The following is an 18,219-nucleotide window of genomic DNA, read 5'->3' as shown; positions in this document are numbered from 1 at the left end:
CAAACTGATACAATACAACAATGTGATGTGGGCCCCAATTTAACTTATGCACTATGGCCCCCATGTGATAAGTGAAAAGGGAGTTATTTGGACCTATGGGCATCCAAGCTCCCAAGAAATGGATAACCTTCGCCATCATTGGGATATTAAACCTATACAAAGGTGTGATCCTTGCAAGATCCCTAGACTTCCATATTTTTGGGTAATGACATGAAAAAATAAAAAATTTGGTCACAGAGAGCTCCAAGACATCCCCAAAAGTAGCTCCTCTTCCAACATTGGAATCCTATATTCCGTTATTCATTCGACACACTATGAAACAAGGAAATATGGAAATGTTTCTAAATCAAGGGGCAATAGCTAAGAAGCCAAAGTGCTTGAAAAACACAGTTTAATGTTGAATCTTACTTTTCAAAAAATGATGTATAATAGAAACCCATTGAATTGCTTTATTTGTTGCAAAGAAGAAATGACATCAAAAAGTTAAGCATTAGAAACAAGTAAAGAAGCACGTTATTTGTGATCATTTCCAAAACAATGCATAATAAAAATTATTATATATGTATAATTAGTAAGTGGAAATTGTGTTTAATCAATGAAGTTATATAACTTACAAAATAAAAACAAAATCCTAAAAACAAACTTATGGTTAAAAATTTCCTATAATATTCAACAACATTTAAATTGAAAAAGAGTTATTTTTTTTCTATTGAAAAAATAATTTTTTCAAGGCTGGAAAATTTTTTTGCCAAATTGTTACGTGTATTACCTTCCTCATCTTTGTTATATAAAGTTGAAAGGTTGCGAATGAGTTTTGAAAAATATACTATGTATCCAAATGTAGCCACACTCCCACCCTTGATCTGACCTCAGGTGGTGGATGGTGTTACCTATTTGATTTAACCTAACCCCCAAAGTATATTATGAAGATGGGGTTACCAAATGCCCCTTTTCTCAAATTTGCAGAATTATATTTTCACATCACCACTGTACTCATCTAATCAAGAGATTTCTAGTGATATAAATCTTACCAAAATTCAACTTCGGGAATGTGAAATATGTCCTCTAAATGTTATAACTAGTCAAACCTCGCCACACCACCATGTGGTATCCACATGTACTCTGACCTAGTCCCTGTGTCATCTCCACACCAGTATCCCACCACGATACCCATATAGTTGGCCATAACTGAATCTGAACCCGCATTGAAGTGTAACCTTTTTTCTCCATCAAATTCCCAAACCTCTAGATTACATATTGAAGAGTTCCATTGGGCATGGTTCCACTAGTGGATAGCCCTCTATAACCTAACCCTTTATATCTAGCTCATTCCTTCTCTGACTACAGAAAGACATGCACCTTTCGTCGAACCCCAGATATTGGTTCAAACTTATATGATACAATAATGTGATGTGGGGCCTTATTTAACTTATGCACTATTGCCCCCATGCTACAAGTGAAAAGGGAGTAATCTAGACCTTTTGGCATCTGGGCTCCCAAGAGATGGACAACCTTTTCCATCCCTCTAATATCCTGAACCCTATATATAATGCGAAATCCGATTAGGGAAAATCCATCTTGCACAAAGGTGTGATCCTTGCCAAATCCCTAGACTTCCATATTTTTGGATAGTCACACAATAAAAAAGGAAATTTTTCCATGAAGAGATCTGGTCCATCCCTAAAAGTAGCTACCCCTGCCAACCCTGGATTTCTAGATTCCCTTATTCTTCCAACACACAAAGAAACAAGGAAATATGGAAAAGTTTCTAAAGAAAGGCGTAATAGTTGAGAAGCCAAAATTCCTGAAAAACTTATTCTAAGGATGAACCTTAATGTCCAACATATCACACAAACCTATAACTCACTCACACACTTCTACAACCCACTTTTAAGAAATTTATAATTTATTTCTTAACATAATGATTTTAAGTTACTAAATGGAGTTATAATAAAAACAACAACAAGAAGGAAAACTTGCAAGAATGCACAACTTACAACAACAATCAAAAGGTAAGAACCTACCAACACAATCACGTATACATTCAACTCATAGCATACACATTGCCTACAAATCATGAATATGGTAGCGAATCCATGGCGTTACTAGTCATTGAAACCATAACATACAAGATTGATAGCAATGAGTGTACTAGCAATATTCTAACATTCACACATGATCATGCAAGATCATATTGGCATTCATTAACATAACAAGGTTATCATAACCTACAATCCAAATTTGCACAACTTTATACTTATCTAAATATATCAAAATGATTGGCAACTGAAGGAGGGACTCCAACTCTCTCCTTGACCATAAGTCACCTACACTACAAACTTTCTTGCACTTAACCAACCTCAAGATGGATCCATAGTCCAAGGGAATGCTTGCTCAAGGGACTTTGTTCGACAATATTTCTCATTGATGTCAAATTATCCAGGAGTGTTGTTCTTGTGTGGATACGATCTACTCTTAACATAGATTGGAAAGTTTGTTCTTATTCAAGAAATAATGGCTATGTGTGTTAGCTATAACAGTTGGTAGAAAGCAAGGAGGTTTCCAATATCTCTTGCATGCATCTTTAATTCTAACCAACCTTGAAATTGTTGTTAGAGGCTTTGCACCTACTTAAAGGATGAATACTATGAAAATAATCAATACAAGCATGCAACGCATCTGCCAATAAATCTGGAGTTGCAAGGGATATCCCTGATGACAATGATGAGACTGCAGTAGGGTTAGGAGGTCAAGATGACTCAAACGATGAGGCTCTTATGATGATATTGTTAAAGAGTAAAGACACGACATTTGAGACATCTGATTCTAAATGGAAAATTGTTAAATTGGCAACTAGGGCCAAACTCCATGTGGGTCAGCTTATTTATGGCAGCTGATATTTTTATTGGATCCCTCTCACTGAGAGGTGAAGGATTGATCTAAAGATCATCCGATTCCGATAAGTATTTATGGAGATATGAATTTATTTTGATTATGTAATTATTATCAAGCCGGCCAGCTCTTATGTAGGCTCATAAGCCCAACCAATGTGTCTATTCAACCTCTACGATTTAGTATAAATTCAAAGGAATTGAAGTCATTTTGCAATACACATACGCTCTTAAGGTGATCTCCTCCTCTCCACGTTTTTGGGTTTTGGTGAAGGAGAGACACCAAAAGTGTACGCTGGTCTTGTATGGTGCCCTAGTCACAGAGCCGCAGATGAAGCCCTAGCTGCAGTATGATGGAGACCCTGATACGCTGTGCAAGAAGTCCTTATATAGTTAACTAATACGCTGTCCAAGAGGCCCTTGTACGCTATCACACGCTGCCTGTAGAAGCCTAAACACAGATCAATAGAGACCTATTCACACAGCAGGAAGAAGACTTGTTCACGCACCAAAGGAGACATGTGCACAGGAGAAATGTTCATGCAGAAAAGGGAAGACATCATATGCTATAATAAAGACCTTCTAAATGCAATATATACGCACATCATGGAGCACTTATATGCTGTCCAACATAAAGTGTAGCCGCAGTAAAATAAAGGAAGTCACAGTCATAAGGGTAGCCGGAGTAAAATAAAGGAAGTTGCGGTCATAAGGGTAGCTGCAGTGATATAAAGGAAGGTGCAGTCAATACATGGCATGTATGGGAGAAGATCCGCACTGCAAAATGAATGACGATGATCTTAGGTGAGTACAGGTTCTTGATGTCAGGGCGCAGGTTCAGTATGTCTCGATTAAACATCACTTCGGACCTACCTTCTAAACAGCCTAAGCACATGGATATAAATGTATATGGCAACAATGATAGAACTATGATGGTCAAGAGATCCTTGGTATGCCTGTAAAAGGACTCAACATAATGGAAATAATAAGGATGAATAGTCTCATATCATAATGATATAAGTAGCATCATGGGCATGTCAGTAAAGGACAGCACGATGATGAATGAGACAACATGATGTATGGGTAGCATAGTGATCATAAGAAGTGTGATGACGATGATTCATATTAGCATGGGCAGCATGAAGCATGATGAGATCATGGGCAACATGGGCAGCATGAAGCATGATGAGATCATGGGTAGCATGGGCAGCATGAAGCATGATGATGCATGAGCAACATGAAGTATGAAGTCACGAACAACTTGATGTATGGGCAGCACAGTGATCATGAGGAGTATGAAGATGCATGATGCAGCATGATGATGCTACACGGTAAGGTGCAACAGATGAATGAAATGGATAGGTGAAGTTGTCACCTTGGAAATTCAGTTGAAGCAGAATGTCTTCAACTAATCTCACCATTATAAGAAATGATCTATGCTCAGATCCAGATAAGTCAAAGTGTTGAATTCTGTTGTAAATGTATTAACTCTCTCTCTCTCTTTCTCTGCTGAACTTTGAAGATAAAAGAAGATTTGATCAAAGGGTTTCCCCACACATTGTGGGGTTTGTCCTTGGCTAGCGCCACATATTGTGTCCTCTTGTCTTGGCTTGTCTTCTGCGATTTATATTTGTGTTCTATCTGCATTTTATCTTAATATTGATGTGATTGCTAACTGTGAAAATTTAAATAAATTTCTCTAGCATAGAACATACCTAAACTTAACATGGTATCAGAGCTGAGGTGAAGACAATGCCCAAGCAAGAGTGAAAGAGCAATCACCAAAGTCATTTGAGACAAGACAAAAGGATCAATGGGATCATTATCCCACTTCTCATTCACTAAGGGAGAAGTCAAAGCAGAGAATGTTATCAGAATGGCACATCTAAAGATCACTTCATTGGGAAGTTCGGATCTAAGGGTGGAAGGAAAGGTGGATGCCTTGTTGAAATAAGTTCAGTCGTTATACGAAGGAGTGTCCAAATGGCAAAGACACATCCCTCGATGAAGATAACAATCATTCTTGGGACATCTTCATTGATCAAAGGAATGACTAGTAATGTAGGTCATCAAGGAAATGGTCGACTCTTCCACGAAAGCAAGGAACCTCAGAATCTCTTTTATGTACCTGATCACAAGAAGAACCCGGTGTCCATCTCGGAAGTGGAAGTCAAAGGTTACAAGGTGGCACTTATCAATGGAAAGGTACGTGTTTGAAAATAGATCTTTCAAAAATGTTTTTTGAGTTCAGGGTTGTATCAAGTTGCAGGAAGTCCACTGGGGACCATGTCCATTGACTCATCACCGGAGGTCTGTGAGTCAGATGGTGACTAGGATTCCTGAATTCAAAAAGGAGCATGAAGGTACATTTCTGAAATGCACTAAAGGAAAATATTATAAGGGGACCATTCCCCTCATGCAGCAGGTCCACAGGCTTGGAAGAACCCAAGGAGTTTGAGACTCATGATCGGGAATCTCATGTATACAGGTGGAAGAAAGCCCTCTATGGCTTGAAGCAAAACACCTCAGGCGTAGTATGAGCGGATTGATAGTTGTATAATGCAACTGAGATTCACTAGGAGTGAAACCGATCCAAACCATTACTCGAAGGTTGTGGACGATAAACCTCTCGTACCAGCACCTATGTTTGACAAGTGCAAACCCTCTCATTTATAGGAGACATAGGGAGTTCGATTCTGAATGTGGAAAGATAAGTTGCAAACCTGTGACTACCTCGAGGATCTTAACTTTCAAGAAGTTATATGGTAGTGATGTCATACCTGATTTGGGAAATGCCTCTGAGTTTCATAAACTCATTGGCGTTGATGTTCTTGGAGAACCTCCGTCCGGACGTATGAGTTGCAGTTAGCATGGTGAGCTCATATTTGGTTGAGCCTCATTGGATTGGTGCCTAGAATATTCTGAGATATCTTCAAGGCACAATCTCTCATGGATTGAGATACACTGCCGAAAATATGAAATCACATGATTATTCGAATGATGAGTGGGCAGGTAGTGTAGAGGATCACTAGAGCACTTCTCAGTGCTATTTCTCTTTGGAATCTACCTTGATATCCTGGATGTGTAGGATACAGAATTTGGTGACTCTGAGCACCACCAAGGCAGAATACATTGCTGCTAGTATGGCCTTCTGTGAGGCAGTCTGGTTGATGGAGCTCTTCAGTGAGCTATTTGTACACATGATGAATACCATTGTGATTCTTTGTGACAACCAGAGGTGGGATTCGATTATTGAGAAATATCGTATTTGACGATTGCTCTAGCAAGTAGACATCAGATACTACCTTATTTGGGATATGGTAAGTCGATGAGCAAGGAGGCTCCATCGCATTAAGACTGATGTACAGGTCATTGACATTTTGACAAAGCCCCGGGGAAAGATCAAATCTGTGATTTTCCCGTACGACTTGGAGTCATCGAGACCCTTGTAAAAGGGTCCTGCATGTTGCATACATTGAGCTCTAGGAGATCTTGGGGCTGGCGATTCTTACCGGAACAACATACAACCATAGGGTCACTCACCCTCCCCTAGTGGTGCGCACTGGAACAAGATGATTTGCTCTCTTGTGTAGCAGGATTGATGTGTTCTCCTGTGAGGCCTGGATTGATGTGTTCTCCATGGCGATTGTAGCAGGATTGATGTGTTCTCTTGTGAGGCCTAGATTCATGTGTTCTCCATGGTGATTGTAGCAGGATTGATCTATTCTCCTATGAGGACAGGATTGATTAAGTTCTCCTGTCGAGGCATCCTACCTATGTAGTCTGGGACTCATGGGAAGTACCTCTCATCTGATCAATGAGTAGGGAAATGAAGTTAGGGACCATAGTAGAACCGATGGATGCATCGTTGTATCTACCATACTCCCTATGCTAGGATGACCTAAATTGATCTGGGATCAATGGTACTGGTCTGGGACCAGTGGTAGGAGTTGTGCATACTATGACGCTAACTTCAGGTCGGCTGAAACTGGTCTGGGATCAGTGGTACATACTTTGAGACTGACTTCGTGTTAGTGCAAGACTGGTCTGGGACCAGTGATAGTTGTACATACTATGATGTTGACTTCGGGTCAGCTGAGACTCATCTAGGATCAGTGGTACATACTCCGGGACTGACTTCGTGTCAGTGCAGGACTGGTCTGGGACTAGTGAGAGTCGTACATACTATGATGTTGACTTCGGGTCGATTGATATTGTTCTAGGACCAGTAGTACACTCTTTGAGCCTGCGATACTGGTCTGGGACAAGTGGTAGGAGTTGTACCTACTATGACTCTGACTTCGGGTCAATTGAGACTGGTCTGGGACTAGTGGTACCTACTCCAAGACTGACTTCATGTCAGTGCAGTACTGGTCTAGGACCTGTGAGAGTCGTACACACTATGACGCTAACTTCGGGTCGGTTGAGACCAGTCTGGGACCAGTGGTACACTCTTTGAGACTGCGATACTGGTCTGGGACCAGTGGTAAGAGTTGTACCTACTATGACACTGACTTCGGGTCGGTTGAGACTGTTCTGGGACCAGTGGTACATACTCTGAGACTGACTTCATGTCAATGCAGTACTAGTTTGGGACCAGTGAGAGTGGTACACACTATGATGCTGAATTCGGGTCGGTTGATACTGGTCTGGGACCAGTGGTACACTCTCTGAGACTGCGATACTGGTCTGGGACCAGTGGTAGGAGTTGTACCATATTATGACGCTGACTTTGGGTTGGTTGAGACTGGTCTGGACCAGTGGTGCACACTCCAAGACTGACTTCGAGTCAGTGGAGAATGGTATGAGACATTCTCGATCAATTCTTCTTCTTCATAGATCAGCAGAGCTAAGCAGAGCAGAGCAGAGCTAGTGGAGCCAACAGAGCTGAGTTGAGTTGAGTAGAGTAGAGCAAAACCAGCAGAGCTGAGCAAACCATAGCAGAGACAGCAGTGCTGAGCAGAGTTGGGCAGAGCAGTGCAGGGCATTGATGGCAAAGATAGTACAGTCGGACTTATGGATCACTGGATGGAGTTCTCCCTAGTTGAGAGGGAGTGTTAGATTGTAAACTAGGGCCAAACTCCATGTGGGTCAGCTTATTTATGGTAGATGATATTTTTATTGGATCCCTCTTGTCGAGAGGTATAGGATTGATCTAAAGATCATCCGATTCCGATAAGTATTTATGGAGATATGAATTTATTTTGATTATGTAATTATTATCAAGCCGACCAGCTCTTATGTAGGCTCATAAGCCCAACCAACGTGTCTATTCAACCTCTACGATTTAGTATAAATTCAAAGGACTTGAATTCATTTTGCAATACACATACGCTCTTAAGGTGATATCCTCCTTTCCACTTTTTTGGGTTTTGGTGAAGGAGAGACACCAAAAGTGTACGCTAGTCTTGTATGGTGCCCTAGCCAAAGAGCCACAGATTAAGCCCTAGCTGCAGTATGATGGAGACCCTGATATGCTGTGTAAGAAGCCCTTATGTAGTTAACTAATACGCTGTCAAAGAGGCCCTTGTACGCTGTCACACGCTGCCTGTAGAAGCCTAAACACAGATCAATAGAGACTTGTTCACACAGTAAGAAGAAGACTTGTTCACGCTGCAAAGGAGACATGTGCATAGGAGACATGTTCACACAGCAAAGGGAAGACATCATACGCTATAATAAAGACCTTCTAAATGCAGTCTATACGCAACAATATATACGCACAACATGGAGCACTTATATGTTTTCCAACATAAAGCGTATCCACAGTAAAATAAAGGAAGCCGCAATCATAAGGGTAGCCACAGTAAAATAAAGGAAGCTGCAATCATAAGGGTAGCCGCAGTGATATAAAGGAAGGTGCAGTCAAGACCTGGCATGTATGGGAGCAGATCCACACTGCAAAAAGAATGACACTGATCTCAAGTGAGTACAGGTTCTTGATGTCAAGGTGCAGGTTCAGTATGTCTCGGTTAAACATCACTTCGGACCTACCTTCTAAATAGCCTAAGCACATGGATATAAATGTATATGGCAGCAATGATAGAACTATGATGGTTAAGAGATCCTTGGTATGCCTTTAAAAGGACTCAACATAATGGAAATAATAAGGATGAACAGTGTCAGATCATAATGATAGAAGTAGCATCATGGGCATGTTAATAAAGGGTAGCACGATGATGAATGAGATAGTATGATGTATGGGTAGCATAGTGATCATAAGCAGCATGATGACAATGATTCATATTAGCATGGGCAGCATGAATCATGATGAGATCATGGGCAGCATGAAGCATGATGATGCATGAGAAGCATGAAGTATGAAGTCATGGACAACTTGATGTATGGGCAGCACAATGATCATGAGCAGCATGAAGATGCATGATGCAGCGTGATGGTGCTACACGGTAAGGTGCGGCAAATGAACGAAATGGATGAAGTCATCACCTTGGAAATTCAGCTGAAGCAAAATGTCTTCAATTGATCTCGTCATTATAAGAAATGATCTATGCTCAGATCCAGATAAGTCAAAGTGTTGACTTCTGTTGTAAATGTATTATCTCTCTCTCTCTCTCTCTCTCTTTCTCTGCTGAACTTTGAAGATAAAAGAAGATTTGATCAAAGGGTCGGCCCACACATTGTGGGGTTTGTCCCTGGCTAGCGCCACATCTTGTGTCCTCTTGTCTTGGCTTGTCTTCTGCGATTTATATTTGTGTTCTATCTGCAGTTTATCTTAATACTGATGTGATTGCTAACTGTGAAAATTTAAATAAATTGCTCTAGCATAGAACATACCTAAACTTAACAAAAATAGATAACATCAAAGAGTTGGATGATGAGTTTGATGATGACTTTCTCAAAGGTCACATGGTAAAGAGCATATTAGAGAAACTTTCAAGTACTAAAAGTGTCAAAGCTAGTGGATTTAAAAACACATATGGATCCCAAGTAAACTTAGGTGACCTCTAAAATCTTGAATTTAGAATGAGTTTAGGGAGCATGGAAGAGATTACACCATCGAGGAAATAATATGATGTGAATGAAAGTGTTTAAGTTACCGAAATTGTGTTAAAGATACCAATGCCCTACCACAAGGAAAGAAGAATTAAAGGAAAGAAAATTGGAGAGATTTATCTATAGAGGAATATGTTAAGATTGCTTTGTGTAGTGATCAGAACATGTCAGCTTCCATACAATAATTTTTTTTATAGATTAATTTTATCCCTTAAAAAAAGAATATTGAATTTCATAGGTCGCCTATGTCATAGTTGTAAATGTTTAAAGATCAAGTCAGCTTATTGTATAGTCATGGAGGTTCATTGAGGTTTGAACTAATATACACAAATCGTCTTCAAAATTGGCATGGAATTTCATGAATAAGGATAATAAGACATATGATCTGAAGTGAAGAAAATGATCAAATTTTATATGGTAGGAAACCAAATTTTCTATGGCACATCTCTGTTGAAAAGAACCAAATTCTTTTATGGATTATATCTGATAAAATGGACCAAAAATTTAAGAAAGAGTCAAGCTCCTAAGGTTGAATTTTGGTGTCAAAAGGTTTAGTTTAGGGCAACAGAACCTCAATAATGTGCACTAGTGTTATATGATCCAAAAATGGGTTGAGTCTCAGTTTATGAACAAGAGTGCAAGATAGGGGACAAAGTGAAGAGCTATTTTAGCAAAGGAAGTTAGGAATTGTTACATTGGAGATTGGATAGTACGTTATTTGAGGAACAAAATCTGTTATTATAAGAGCAAGCATTTTTGGAAAATTCATAGAATACCTTGTTTGAATCATCATTGAAGATCTTGTTGAATATTTGAATCCCTATTGAAGAATCCTTGTTTGAGCAAATTTCAAATCCCTTGAAGTAGCCTCCTGGTAGAAAATATCAACATCCGTTTTTTGGAGTAGTAACATGTATCTATTATAAACCCCCTGATGATGAGAAAATGGACATGGCGATTTGAAGAAGAATTTGTGATATGTTTTGTGGCAAACCCTATATATTTTGGAACAAACTTTGGAGACCTCCTGAACCCTTGATGCATACTTGAAAAATAACTTGTTGATTTGTTTTGGAATCATTCTTGAAACATTGTTAGAGAATTCATCCTTGGAGAATATTTGAAGATTAACACTTGAAGACATGTTTTGTTGGAGTAGCCATAGAAGTCTTGTTGAAGGATACATGAAGTTTTTGTGGAGACAGATTGGAGAGTACTTTGTAGACTTACCTTGGAGAATTTTTGCAAAAATATTTGAAGTTCTTGATGGAGTCTTGAAACAATATTGTAGCCACCTTAAAGGATTGATGCAAGTAGAAAGGATTGGAGCCTGAGAGCATTAGATTCCTCATAGAATGTTGGAGCCTTGTAATAAACCAGGTTGGAGCTTGGAATGTCTTTAAGGATTAGAGTCCTCATAAGTAATTGGAGCCTCATTGAAACCAAGGTTGGAGCCTTCAGGGAGTCAGGATTTTATTGTAAAGGTTGGATCCTAGTTGTTTGGAAGAGCATTGGAGTCCTCATCATTATCAAAAAAATTATTTCTTTTTGTACATCTTGTGTTATAGTTTAATTAACTATCATAATATGACAATTGTAAAAACATATTGATTCACCCACCCCCCTCTCAATATTTCCAAAAAAATTCACACCAATGGTTTAAAATAGGCACTTAGAGATGGAGTTCACTATCCAAGTGTATTATCAACTATCCTCTGATATATTCAGCACCACATTTACTCACTTTCTCTCTTGATTCCATTCACAGGGCTTCACCCTAGGTCTAGATGGTGTATTGCTCAATCCAAGAGATTAAATTCTTGAGTTTACGGTCTAGTTGCTTCAATAAACTATGGCCCTTGTACTAGTCGCACACAACTATTCATATATAATATAAGGGTAACAAAAAGGTATATTACAGACTCCACCCCCTTGAGAGAACACCATATTTGGTTTTCTATTAATGAAAAACAAAAAAAGGTTTGAGCTTTATATTTACAACTCATGCATTCATTTATACATTAAACAATAATGAGTAAAGTACCCTCATTTGACCTACCATTTCCTATGTTTCCTTGTTTGGTCCAAAATGCTTCCATTGTACCTTGAACAACTCTATTACATGATTTAGGAGTGTTATTTTTCTTCAATACAAGATGCACAATGGTTGTCGTTGGAATTATCCCTCGAATTCCACCTGTATCATAGACCAGTCAATGACGTGATTAGTGTCACGTACATACTTCTGAAGAAAATAAATGTGAAAAATATATTGTGATTTCATTATAGGCAATAAGGCCAATCTATAAGCCACTGGTCCCACTCATTCTAAACTATGAAATGGTCAACAAAATTTGGGTGCCAACATAGCACAAGACCCCACTTTTAGTGATCTCTTTCTTGATCTAATGCAGATATATACATGAACTCCCACTTGAAATTATTTGTGCATTCTTTGCTAATCAACATAACTGTTTTGTCTAGCCTCGGAAACCTTCAATTTCTATTTGATATTAATGAATTCTTACTCCATTTATTTTAGCATATTTGGTCCAAAAGAGACTCTATTCACGAAGTCATTCTAGCTAAATGGAGTGTTGCATTTTCTACCATACAATGCCCTGAAGGGGCTCATCTTCAATGACTCTTGGTACCCATTGTTGTATGAAAAATCAACTAGTGGTATAAATTCTTCCCACCTATATGGTTGATGTATGAAATACATCCTTAGCATGTTCTCCAAAATTAGATTCACCCTTTTTGTTTGATCTTCTTTTTGAGGATAATTTGTTGGTACTAAAATATCTCCGGGTTCCTAAACCAACAAACAATGCCTTCACAAAACTTGATCTAAAATTAGCATCCTGATATAAAATTATCTTCTAAGGTATGTCATGTAATCTAAATATTTCTCATGAAAATCTAAGATATGTTAATGGCTTTGTGGGTGGATTTGGTAGCTATAAAGTGAGCTCCCTTACTTAACTTGTCCACTACAGTTTGGATGTTTTTGGAAGCCTTGTAATGAAATCCATGTATATGACTTCCTATTTCCATTTAGGAGTTAGAATTGGTTGTAACAATCATGTTGGATGCCTACATTCCACCTTGACTTGATGGAATTCTAGACACATGGTAATGTATTCAGAAATTTCCTTTTTCATTCCTAACCAATTATATAATTTCTTTATATATGTTATCATTTTGTGGTATCTAGGATGACCTAAATAAGGACTTTTATGATACTCTTCCATTATGAGCTTCTTTAATTCAACCACACAGGGCACATACACATCTATACTTAAATAGGAACATGTGATCATCAGTGAGATTGTAATTCTTTATCAATGATCCCTTTGGCTCCTATTATAAATATTGCTTCACATTCTAGAAGTGTTCATCTTGTTGTAATTCCTCTTTGATCCTATATTTGGTGTCAAACTCACAAGTAATCAAGCCTACCAAGTGGGTTTCTTGCAGGTTTATGCTAAGTGCATCTACCACTCTATTCCATCTACCCTTAATACGTTTGATCTCAAAATCAAACTCACTGATTAAGGCCAACCATTTGGCTTGTCTTTCATTTAATTTGGGTTGGTCAAACAAGTGACTTAGCCCTCCATGAACTAACATCAACACAAACTTGCTCCCAAGAAAGTAGTGTCTCCACACTTTTAGTGAATGTGCTATTGTTGCCAGCTACAAGTCATGGGTGACATATTTCTTCTCATGCTCATTTAGCTTCCTTGACTTGTAACAAATTACATGTCCTTCTTGCATCAGGTTTCCACCTAGTCCTTCCTTGCAGGCATCTATGCAAACTAGAAAATTCTTCTTTGAGTCTACTATAGTAAAACAGGTTCATGCATGAGAAATATCTCAAGATACTCAAAACTATATACACACTTTGATGTCCATTGGAAAAATATTCCTTTCCTTTACAAGGTTTTTATTTGATGTCCAATATTTAAGAAAGCTCAAATAAAGCACCAGTAATACCTGACCAATCCCATGAAGGATCGAACCTATATGAAATTTTAGGGAGTGGGTCAATCCATTATGGACTTAATAATATTGGGGTCCACAGATACACCTTCATTTGAGATAACATTCCCCAAGTATTGAACTTGTGGTTGGGAGAAATCACATTTGATGAGCTTGGCATATAGCTTGTGCTCTCTTAGCAATTACAACAATACATTGAAATGCTCTTCATGTTCTTCTCTAGTTCTTGATTAAACTAGGATATTATCGACAAAAACTGATAAAAAATTATCCAAATATGGGCTATGGATGTTGTTTATTAGGTACACAAATGTGGTTGGTGAATGTTTGAGCCCAAATGGAACTACCACAAACTCATAGTGTCCATACCTTGTCCTCAATGTTGTCTTATGGATGCCTTCAACTTTAATTCTCACCTGATGGTAACCATATCTTAAATATATTTTAGAGGACATGAAATACCCTCGCATTTGATTGAACAAGTCACCAACTCTAGGTAATAAATAGTTTCCTTTCACATTAGCTTTATTTAGCAGTCAAAAATCAATGCACAACTGCAATGTGCAATCCTTTATCTTCACAAATAACACTAGGGCTCCCCAGGGTGACACGTTGGGTCTAATATATCCCTTATCCAACATTTTCTTCAAAATTTCCTTTAAATCTACCAACTCTAGCATGCTCATGGGATATGAGGCTTTTGAGACTGGCACTGCTCTGAGAATAAATTCAATGGAGAAATTTATTTCTCTCCTAGGTAAGAATCTTGGTACTTCTTCAAGATATACATCAATGAATTTCTTTAAGACAGGGTGGTCCTCATTTCTATAAACATTAAAATCTTGAGCTTTAGCCACTTGGACCAAAAATAAAACACACCCCTTTATGCTACATCTCTTCACCAATAGTGTTGGGATTTTCTTGAAGGGTACAAGCTTCCTCATTACCTATAGTGTTATTTCCTCACCTTCATTGTTGAGGCACTTCAACAACTTATTATAACAATCTAATTTATTTTTGTGGATTACCATCCAATCCATGTTCATTAGGATATCATACAAGCCCGCAATATAAATAATTTAAGGGTGACCATAGTGGACATGCCATTGAGTTCCATGGGACACGATTCCACTAAGGTCGTCACTTGCTTTTTGACTCCTTTGGATGGTTGTACCAGCCACAAATATGCATGAGTATTCCTTTGCAAGGAACATTTATCTACAACCTTGGGGTTGATGTAACTAAATTTAGAACCCATATCAATTAAAATTGAACTAGGTTGGTTAATATTTGTACCTTCCATTTCAATTACTGAAGCTTGATGATTTGCTTGCTTGTTGTTCAATGCAACATAACTTTGAGGCACACTCTGAGCCACATTGTTCACTATTACTACCTCTTGAACATTGAACAACCTCTTCTTTTTTTTTGTTGGTGAGTACAATCCTTCATCATATGGTTTTCTCCACATCCCCAACATTGCAATGGATTCGTCAACCTCTTCTCTTGCTGATTTAACATCCAATATCTATTGTCAGTAAAGAACGTATGATGGAATTCACATTTATTAGATGTGGTGATAATTATATCATTCCCTCATTACTTGTATCATGAAGAATTTTTTCCCTTCCCCTTGAAACTAGTTTTATCTTTCTTTCTCCATTCTGATTGGAATTCAACCTTATGCTTAGACTAATCATAGAAATACTTAGCCTTTTGGATGGTGTCCTTCGAATTTGTCAGCGCATCAAATTCAATTATGTCTTGGTAGGACTGTGGTAACCCATTGAGGTATCTATAGATATTCACCTTCTCATCCTTGATATATGGTTCATATATCAATAGCTCCAAAAATATGTTAGTATAAGACAACGAAGTGAGCTTTTTCCTTTACATATATCATAAGCTCTACAAAATTATTGCAATTACTTCTACTTGCCTTACTTGATTTCTAACGATCTTTTCATTGTCTACCTTGCAGCTTCTCAGCTAATCTCTCAAGCTCCTAAGGGTGTCCATCCAATCAGGGGAATTTTCCTCTAAACTCTTCCCAACTAAGTCCTCTTCTTGATTATATTGGAATATTTGTGTTGTATTGTACTATTCTATTGCTAATTCCTTTATTTGTTTGTTATGATTTTTTGTCTTCTTATGTGATATTTGTTATGTATCCAGATAAAAATAACACAGGAACATTAGAAAATATAGATCAACAACTTGATAATAAGTCACTTTGAGGGGGAAACCTCCTTTTACATAAAATAAATGAAAAATTCATGGATGATTCAAATGACAAGACGTCCTTGGTATATATAGCAGTCTAAAGGGTCAAAATATAATTAGGGCCTACATAACAATAATAATATAAAGGAATGACAATAACCATATTGGGATTTTATGGGGCACAACAATAACATTATAGGTGCTAAACTAGTATTATAGGGAACTAACATGCCCCTCACCTTCAAAAAAGTGTTGTCCTCAATGCTTGAGTAGTTCTAGATTCTTTTATATAAAATACTCATCCTCCCATGTGGAATCTTCAACAGGTAATTTCTTCCACTTAATGAGGTACTTTGAAATTGATCGATTATCTAGTTTGCACTCTTATTTCCGTGATTGCCTTAGTCTCCAATATGATTTTCCCTTCATTATCAAGTTATGGAAATATAGTTTGAACTAAGAGCTTATCATATATAACATTCAATTAAGCATTAAACATGGAAAATATGGTGTACTCGTGAAGATGTAGGTAGCTCCAATTTGTATTCCATATTACCAATATTTTGCAAAACCTTGTTAGGGCCATCGTACTTAGGTAATTTATTATCCTAATTCTTAGATTGCATGAGGGACATTTTTTTGTATGGTTGTCGCTGTAAAAATAACCAATCACCCATTGATCTAGATTTATGTAGGAATGAAATGAAATATAGACATAAACAAAAACATAGAGATACAATGAAAACAAAACTTTAATTCATTAATAACCAAGTATTGAATATTTCTACATGTATAATGGAAATAAACTAGTTCATGCGATGCTCACTCATCTCTGAGAAGAGATGTGGAAGCTACATGCCTTCGGAACTATGTTACAATGAGGTTCATAGGCCTATTTATTATTGAGAAATAATGGAAAACCATAAGCATCCAAAAACCTAACCCTAGGAGATGAAGCGCCAAAAGTCGGTGAGCCTAGTTGGGGTAAATTGGTACATCATCTTCTCGGGGTCGTAACTTTGGCATACGACCTCCATTTGACGCGTACAATGCCTCACTAGAAATATCTATACGAGGAATACAACTTTAAGCTAAAAACCATTATAAATTTTTATGGGTTTTCCCGTTTTCCAAAAAAACATCGTTTAGGGCCTCAAAATGGCTCCTAAAGTTCAGGACCCGAAAAACTATGAAAAATAGTAAATTGTGCTACAATTAAGGAAACTGAAAGAAATAGTGGTGGAGTTCAAAGTGGAATAGGTGAGTGGCCACCAATATCCACCCATATCAGTCCTCCTCCTTAGGAAGAAATTGTCCCCCCTTGCATTGAGTGTCTCCATGAGATGGGCAACTTCTATTGAACTTGGTCTCTGGTAAGCCACTTGACTTGGTGTAGGAGTTGGCCAGCTTTGACAACCTGATATAATCGGATCCTCCATTGTCGAGTGGTCTTGATCCATGTTTCCATTACCTGATTAGTTGTGGCATTTTCCATGGAGTTGGGGTTGAGATTTGTTGGTGTTAGTTGTTCGACAAGGTCTAAAGTATCCAGCAGTTGTGGAAAGTGTGGCCAAAGGTGGTAAACATTGAACATTTGGTGCATGCCAAGGAATGGGGAAATTTTGAGCTCGAAAGCATTGTCTCCCATAGCCTTGGTGATGGTTTAAGGCCCTTATAGGAGCGATCATAACTTTTGATGGGCTCCATCAAGGTGTTCTTTCTACAAATGCATCCAAACTTTGTCTCCCACCTGAAAATTATGTAGCTCTTGATGTTGATCATGTCACTACTTGTACTTGGCATTGGCATTATCCAAGATGCCATGAACATAATGGAAGATGTGTTGGATGCATTCAATAAACATGGTTTATTTATGACCCTCAGACTTACATGTGTGGATTCTTCCCATGTAGTCGCATGAGGCATGGAAACGTCAATCAGACACAATGGTTGAAATCCCATCCCTACTTGAAAGGGACTATGGCCAATCAAGTTATGGAGAGCCTTTGTTATAATTTTGTTGCAAATATACAAGCCTCTCATCCCAAGTTTGTTAACTCTTGGAGTTGTACATGTATAGTATGTG

The sequence above is a fragment of the Pinus tabuliformis genome, chromosome 3_2 (genome assembly GCF_031772625.1).
Source record: "Pinus tabuliformis cultivar Carrire ecotype Pingquan chromosome 3_2, CPIR1, whole genome shotgun sequence".
In the NCBI taxonomy this organism is placed as follows: Eukaryota; Viridiplantae; Streptophyta; class Pinopsida; order Pinales; family Pinaceae; genus Pinus; species Pinus tabuliformis.
The sequence above is the reverse complement of the archived record's forward strand: the minus strand, read 5'-3'. Positions refer to the sequence as shown.